An 8,514-nucleotide genomic window follows, 5' to 3' on the forward strand; every position below is an offset into this window, starting at 1 on the left:
CATAATGCTAGAGGGGGAAACCTATGACAAAAGTGATGCGGGTAGAGAAAACATTGCCCAATATAAACTGATGAAACCACCAGCCAAACTGATGTTTCGATTCATCCTCCATAATGTCAAGCCTAATAGTCATATGCTCGATTGTACCATTGATGTCTGCCCATTAATTTTTTACATTCTCAAAGGCATCAAGGTAGATATAGCCCGAACCATTGCTTGGCAACTAAGAAAGGTTGTGCTTCAAGGCCATGGGGAGCCAAAAACCCGTCTCTCATTTCCTGGGTTAATCATGGGTTTGATCAAAGACACCCACATGAGGATGCCCACTGATTATCATGAAATAATCAAAAACTCCATTGATGATGCCTTCATTACCCGTTACATCATGGGTCAATCTAAAAAGGGTAAGGGTAGGCAAGCTTCATCTTCTAGGGCACCTCCCTCACAATCCGAGCCTCAAGATGGACCTTTTCCATTCCCACCAGCAGCTGGTTTTGATTTTGCTAGCTATGTTCAATGGCAACATGAGAATAATGTGCTTAATTATAATATGATGTCAGCCATTCATCGGGAGAACTTGTACTTTCAGCAATCTCAATACATTATGCAGCAGCAATCAGGATACCCTCCGGAGATTATGGCACAATTCATGGCACCTCCAGCTTTTCAAGAGTATGCAAATTGGCCTGAGGACACGCCAAAACCTTTTGGAGGGGGTGGAGACTTTAGAGGTCAGGGGGATGCGAGCATGGAGGAAGATATGGGTGGTTTAGGTGATGATGATCCGGCAAATGTTCCAAGTGCTACTTCAACCCCCCATGGGTCAGATGATGATGATGATATGCAAATTTGAGGAGGAGGAAAAGATTTGAAAGCTAGTTCTTCAAAGAGTGATATTATAAAGCTTTCATTCATTTCTTGCTGTCTTCCTTATATTTCATTTGCTTTCTCTTATGATACTTTTTGAACAATGTTACTTCTTTTGTGTTTTGATTTGGCACTAATGACTCAGTTTATTTTTGTATTAGTACAATCGTATTGTGTTATGTTGTATTGTGTTTTGTTGGCACAATTAATTTAATTAGTATTGTGATGTTCTTATTTATCTTAGTATTGTTTATTTTCGTATTATGATTAGTTAAATTCATGTTTAGCATTTTTTTTTTAAAAGGGTTAACCAAAAACTGTGGATTTAATGGGAAAGGATTACGAATATGCACATGATTTTAATCATCTCAAACAAGTGGGTAACAATTTAGAACAACAATCAGCAGAACAATCTACTATCCTAGGGTTTGAATGAACTTCAGCAATTAAAGGATAGCAAAGAAAGAATCAACAAACCTGATGATGTTAGACAGAATTAAAATGCAAGTGCAGAAAAGATTTGCAATGAACTTGACAGGTTTGACTTGATTTGGACTTTTGTTCAACTCCTATGGTTTGTGTTTTACGTTTGCTCACCCAAAAATGAGAGAAACAATTTTTGATTTGTTTGATGAGAGAGAAAAGCAAAACGAAAATAAAATGATAATTGGTGATAATGGGTGGTTAAAGCAAGTTAATGGGATTGGAATTAGTAACTGTCAGAACTGCTGCTACTCGTAGTTGCGAGAAGCCTTACTCGCAGATGCGAGTGAATTGGCAGTCAACATGGTCAAAGGCCATTAGCTCGCAGTTGCGAGCTATTTTACTCGCAGTTGCGAGTACTTATGGTTCAAACTTTTGCTCTCTGTTTGGATTCTGTTTTTGGATGGTGTAATGCATGCACATGACTCTAATATCTAATTATGCATTAAAACACTAAATGGACTTACAAAATTGGGTTGCCTCCCAACAAGCGCTTGTTTAACGTCGTTAGCTCGACGCCTTTTCCGTTAGGGTGGCCAAAATGAAACGGATAGCACATCATCTTTCGAAACCCTACGTTTTGGTAGGAATTCCATGAACTTTAGGAACAAATGATTTGGAGTCCATGACCTCCCTAGCTTTGGTTTATTGAACAAGGTACAAATTTCATCAATTACCCAATCGATTTCTTCCTTGTTCACTTTCTTCCCTCTTGCTTCCATTAAATCTTCCTTGATTAGTAACCGTTCCTTTTTCTCAACCACCATGACTTCTTCAATATCAACAGTTGTAACTTCCTCATTTTGAACAACAACTTCTTCAACAATCTCTCCGACTCTCTCAAACATGTTTGGATTATTTTCTTGTTCTCTAAGAGTGGATTGATTGTTGGCTTGGTTATCCATGATTTGTGCTTGAATCAACCCAATTTGAAGTGATAAAGTCTTCAATCTTTGGTTGGTATCTTGCATGTTTATCATGGATTGTTGCATGAAGATATTCAAAGTATTTTCTATCACCGAATATCTTTCATCTTCATAAGAATGTTGAGGATATTGTTGATAGGATTCATACTCGAGTGGAGTATAGAAGTTGCTATAACCATGATCAGCCATGATTGTGGCTAGGTGATGATCCTAAAACGGAAACAACTACCAAGAAACTTTTCTTTGTTTATCAACAAGGGGTTAGTACAAACAACTATAAAAAATTGAAAACTATTTACGGATTATGTACGAATGCTTAAAATGATAAATCAATCGTTCTATCTATGATAACTAAACACCATTCCCCGGCAACGGCGCCATTTTGATGAAAGTCGTTCTTAGCATCAAACAAGATAAGTATTTGTGTATCGTCTCCACAGGGAATAGTGCGTTATCAATGACAGTTTAACATCAATTATCATTCCAAGTATTAAGAGTACTTGTTTGTTTGAATTGAAATGTAACTAACTAAACTAATTGCAAAAAGTAAAAGTTGAGATAAATAAGGATTGAAACTTGTTAGGAGTAGCGTTCCTTAACCAAGCGTCACACGTAACCTAATGATCCATACGAATTCTAGCTTTGTAAACAACATTATCACAATCAATTCTAAACTATCCTTCGTGTCCAAAGTGATATAATTAACTCTAAGGTATCGTTCAAACATTCGTGTCCAAATCCCTTAAACGATAACAAAGTCGATCAAATAACCTAATCGACCGTGTCCAGCCTGATTAAGTATCCGAAAGCATTTAACTCTTGATTATGGTGATTATCACAAGATTAACAAAGATGTCAAGTAAGTTAACCTAAGATATATTGCTACTCTAGCTCTAGATTCAAGAGTTTGTGTCCAAAGCATCTTGAATCTCATTGAAAGCATTAACACAAGAATAACAACAATATTGAATATAAATTGCTAGAACCATATATTGCAAGATCAAAAGATTACATGTTTAGCAAGGATCAAGTACCTCTCATCCCAACAAAGGGTATTTAGCTACACATCATCATGGGAGCCTTGCAAGGATGGATTGAAAAGGAAAGATTCATTACACCTTGTGATGTCTCAACAAAGAAATAAGATCCAACTTCCAAAATCACTCTCACTCTATGAAGAACTACCCTATTTCTCTCTATAAAATTAAAGTTAAAAGCTATGAAAAACTAAGAGAAAATGATCCCTAAAAATATCTAAGAAGATCCCAACATAATATATCATCAAGGAATAGCAAGTGGGTGTTTTATAGCCTCTGCCCTGCCTGAACTCGCAGATGCGAGCTACATCACTCGCAGATGCGAGTTGCTTCTCTGGACCAATGAAAAGCTGCCACGCCATAAATGAGGAGTTTAAACCGCCCTAACTCGTAGTTGCGAGTAAGGGAGCTCGCAGTTGCGAGTTGCTCGCATCTGCTACTCGCAGTTGCGAGTTTGAGTGCGAGCTGCATCTCTCCTGGATCAGCTTCTGCCCAAATAGTGTTTTTTCATGGTTTTGGTCTTTAAGCTCTGTCTTAAGGCTAATTTCTGCACAAAAGGATAGAGTAAAGATAAGTAAAGCGTAATAAGGCATTTAACGCTTATTTCTCGGCTTTTCCTTTAATTACTTGCAAAGCAAGCAACAAAAAGTGCTTAAAATATATCATGAATTTAACACTTCTTGGCATTTATCAGTAATTAGTGGTAATAAGACATGGTGTTTTATACGTACCCTAGACGCCTTTGGAACAAACGACACACTCATGTCCTTGTCCACGACGTCATCGTCGAAAGAAATGATGGCTACTGATATGCTCTTTAAAGTAGGCAAGCTTTCGGTAGTTTCCCTAACCTCATTGGTCAATGAGTTGAGTGTTAGGGATTCCTGTGCAAGGTTACCCTCTCTATGTACCCCTTCGCCTGTGGATGGTCTCACATGCTCAGTGGGCTCAGATTGGGTTTCTTGGATTCTCAGGTTCTTTTCAAGATACCCAGTGACCACCTCCAACAACTTCGTGTTGGCATCCTCCAAGCTTTCCACTTTCAGAGTCAAACGCTGCATCAAAATCATAGTTAGGTTCATCATGAATAACGGTGCACTATTCAACACAGCAAACACAACCATGGACCGGAAAAGAAAAAGAAAAAACCTTAGTCTCCTCAATCAGTTTGTTGACCAAACCATGCACGGCCGAGGATTCATCAGTTGAAACCGTCTTCGAGGGGCAAACTGATGGTGTTTGCTACATAGGGCACACTTATGGTTTAGTTTTAAAGGATTTTTTAAAAACAACAATTTTGATCTCACAATGTTTTCATAAAAACTCACCTTCTCTGCTTCCCGGGTTCCATTGCTGCCGACATCTACTGCTCCTAACTCTCCAGAGTTTACAGTGTCAACAGGCCTACAATGTTTAGCCGTTAATAAACAATTAAGGAGTGAATGTAAAAAATTAGCTATCTACAATTTGTTGCATGCATATTACCCAATCTTTTGACTATCATCGTTTTCACCATACATTGTTATGGTATGAGAAGTATTTGCTAGTGTGGGGTATCTGCAAGTGATTGTTCTTAATTTTATCTTATCTTCTTTTTAAGGACAGTGGAGGATGTTTGATCTTGTTGGCTTGCTTACTTTTATAAGCACAGAATCGAGCCTATGTTTAACCTAGAAATGGAAGTGGAAAGGCGGGAGTGTGAATCTGCCTGGCCCCACATGGGCTAATGTTTGCTTTTGCAATGATGCTTGTCCCTCTGATCCATGAAATTTTACAGGGAAATGGAATGCAAATTTGCCAAAGGATTCATTTACCACCTTTTTCGTCATGTCATTTCAAATGATATGGACCGTTTGATCATTAAAGGATGCTTTAATTAAGCAATTGATTATTTAATCTTTTTTTTAGTGCATTGATTATTTAATCTAGACAAATCAACAAAAATCACTAATTTTAATATATTTTAACTAATGTAAATGTAGATTTGACCTCTTATTGTACAAATAATTGTTTTGAAATTTCTTCCTAAAAAAACAATTTAAATGTCAATATGTATTTTTGACTTTTTCTTTAATTCTTTTTTTTCGTTGTAATCATAACGTTAGTTCATTAGCCATGAATATTATAAGCTATTCCATAATAAAGCGAACTAATAAATTAATACCATCTAAAAAGCAAGTTATTTACCTTATTATATTTTAATTTACGAATGAAATATGGTAAAAGATGATTAGTTATATACATTGTCCCTGTGGAGCTGTTAGTGAAATATTATACATCCTTATTTAACCGTAAATTTGTTAAGAGAATACAAACTGTTTAACTTACACAACTTTTCAAACAACCAACCTAACATAATGTCTACAATTTCGACCAAACTCGATGTCCTAAACGGTACAAAAAAATAAGACGAATTTGAAGTACGAAAAATATTGAAAGGAGGGTTAAACAAACCTATTGTAGTTTTGATTATTTACAGTTTGATTTTAATATTATATTGTGAAAAGGCAGTCATGGACGGCACATGACTTGATATGGTCATCCACCGGAGCTTGAGCCGCTCGATTAAAAGACTAAACAGTAGATTGTTCCCTTGTCAACGCATACTAAAAGAATGACAAAACACACACATCTTCAAAACCTAAACAAATTTAGAAGCATGAATGTCCATATGCGCATCTGCTACTTGAGTGTAATGGTAACAACATGGTAAAATCAAATTATTTTTCAATCGTAGCTAATACTTGGAATTGGGAATTGCCTACCTACAACATAATCGTCTTCCCTCTCTTTAACCATATATTGCCTGTTTATTTATTTGGTTGATCACAGATTAAGATTTTCATTGGTAAAAACTTTCTCTTCTTTTCCTTAAATTTAATTGATTATATTGAGTTTTTATCACATATTGTTTTAATTAAACATGTTAGTTACAACACTTTCATTTATAAAACAAAAATAGAGAAAAACGATTCACACTTAAGATTGGTTAACAAAATTTAAACTACATGTGCGCTGAACTATAATAATATGTAACCTTCACACACACCACGCATATTTAATTACAACACTTTCCTATATAAAACAATAAAACAAAAATAGAGAAAAACAATTCATACTTAAGACTGGTTAACAAAGTTAAAACCTCATGTAGTTTAAACAATTTTGCGACTTTCTTCACCTTCAACAACTTAAATCCATAGTAGTATCCCAAATTAGACAAAATCCATCGATTTTGATTGCGCTTTTACGATTTCTTATAAACTAAGTCTTTTATGGCTTAATACCATTTATAACATATTTCGATTGCGATTACGATTACGATTTTACAATTTCCTATCTCGATTTTACAAAAGTCTTTGAGTAAAATCCTTCGATTTTGATTGCGATTTTACGAGTCCCGTTTTTGCTATTCCCTTTCGACCTGAAGTAAAGTCCAGATTTTGACAACCTTAGTTGAAAATTGAACTCGCATATTTTCCAACAACTTGTAGTAAGTAAACGCGGTATAAGCATTATGGCCATATCCTCTCCCGCATCATGTGTTCTTGCAAAATACATACGCTGACGTTCCTTGTCATAAATCTAAACTTGCAATACCATCATTTTGTTCATGTGTAGATACCGAGACTCCTTCCTCCATACCGAAGCTATCATCAGCAACGAACGTATAATCCACATAACTACTCCTCTGCGACGTACTTGGTCATGCTTCTTTTCCGCTTGTTATCCTTTGATTGGTATTATAATTATACCTCTTTGATCTTATTTGTTACCATATCCCTACGAGTTGCACCATCTCAGCCATTCAAACACCGCCTACTCGTACGTATTACACACTTTATAGTTGTTTCTGTCATAACAATAAACTAACCGATTGAGTGTTAGCCAAGTATTGATGATTCCAAACTTACTAACCTGGGTCTATAACAAAATATAACAGAAGTACATGATATATCAACGATGAGGCAATATAATATAAAGTATGTATGGTTTGGTTCCTCTTCCTGGTAGTTGGAGCATTAAATTTTGACATAAATTCTTACTAGAAGGTTGGTTCTTAGTGGTTGAATTGCATCATAAATGTAATATCCAATGTAAACATTGCGTTTTCGTTTTAGACTTATGCATGCATGCAATGCATGGCATGTATTCATCTCATGTGCGGTTGTACCCCATCTTACCCTAATCACGTGCGACTAATAGAGCCTTTTACATCCAAACCATTAAATTTCAGGTTATACTATTTTAAAATCAGACGACAATTTCTCTTGCCAATTTTATGATCTGGTAAAATGTGTACACGCAAATCCATAAAAGATTTCGATATCCATAGCCTCGATTTCCGTGTAGAGAAATCGACTGTGGGGTTGAACTTTGGTGATGTTATCCAACGCGTAGATTTTCATGCGGTTGAAAATTTGTTTGTTGTGTTGCTCTCTGTGTGGTACTGCAACCTATACCTTGTGTAGTAGTCATCATTTCTAAAAGAACAACGCGCTAAATATTGCCGCCAGTAGTGAGGTTGGGCCGATTTTGTGCTGAATTGTCTGTTTACATAGTGGGGGTAGCACTTTTGAGACTTTGGGGTACCAATGTAATGTGAAATTTGCCAATCACAATGTCACAATTGTGCCAAATGACAAAAAACTATGACTTTTTTCTTTCATTATCAAACATTTTTTTCTCAATTTGCACGCATGTGACATTGTGGTTGGCTAACCCTAATATCACCAAAGTGCGAAAATAACTATCAATTTTAATTTTATTTGTTTCGTCAAAAAAAATGTTAATTTTATTTGTACAACAATTAAATTTACATTATTGTTTAAAGGGTAGTGTTAACTTGTGCCCTAAGGTCACATGTTAAATAATCTAAAAACAGAAATATCCCCTTAAATTTGAGATCATACCTTAAATTTAATGCACGCAATCCAATACATTATTTATACATTTAGCTTCTAAATGTGTGCCTTAAAGGCACAAGTTAACATTTCCCTTGTTTAAATGAAGTCTCACACTTTGATAGTCCCTCTACAAAACTTTGGTCACACTCAACAAATGAAACAATTTCACATGCAAATCAAATCTACCTCAAAAATGGGTATTTTCAATAAATTTTTCCTGAAATTTGGTGGAGAATGAGTTTTAGGTTCTAATGGGTGGCATTTCGTGATATGACCCCGAATGTCACCAAAGTG

Source organism: Medicago sativa, chromosome 2, assembly GCF_051527215.1.
Source record: "Medicago sativa cultivar Bolivia chromosome 2, Bolivia_mono, whole genome shotgun sequence".
In the NCBI taxonomy this organism is placed as follows: Eukaryota; Viridiplantae; Streptophyta; class Magnoliopsida; order Fabales; family Fabaceae; genus Medicago; species Medicago sativa.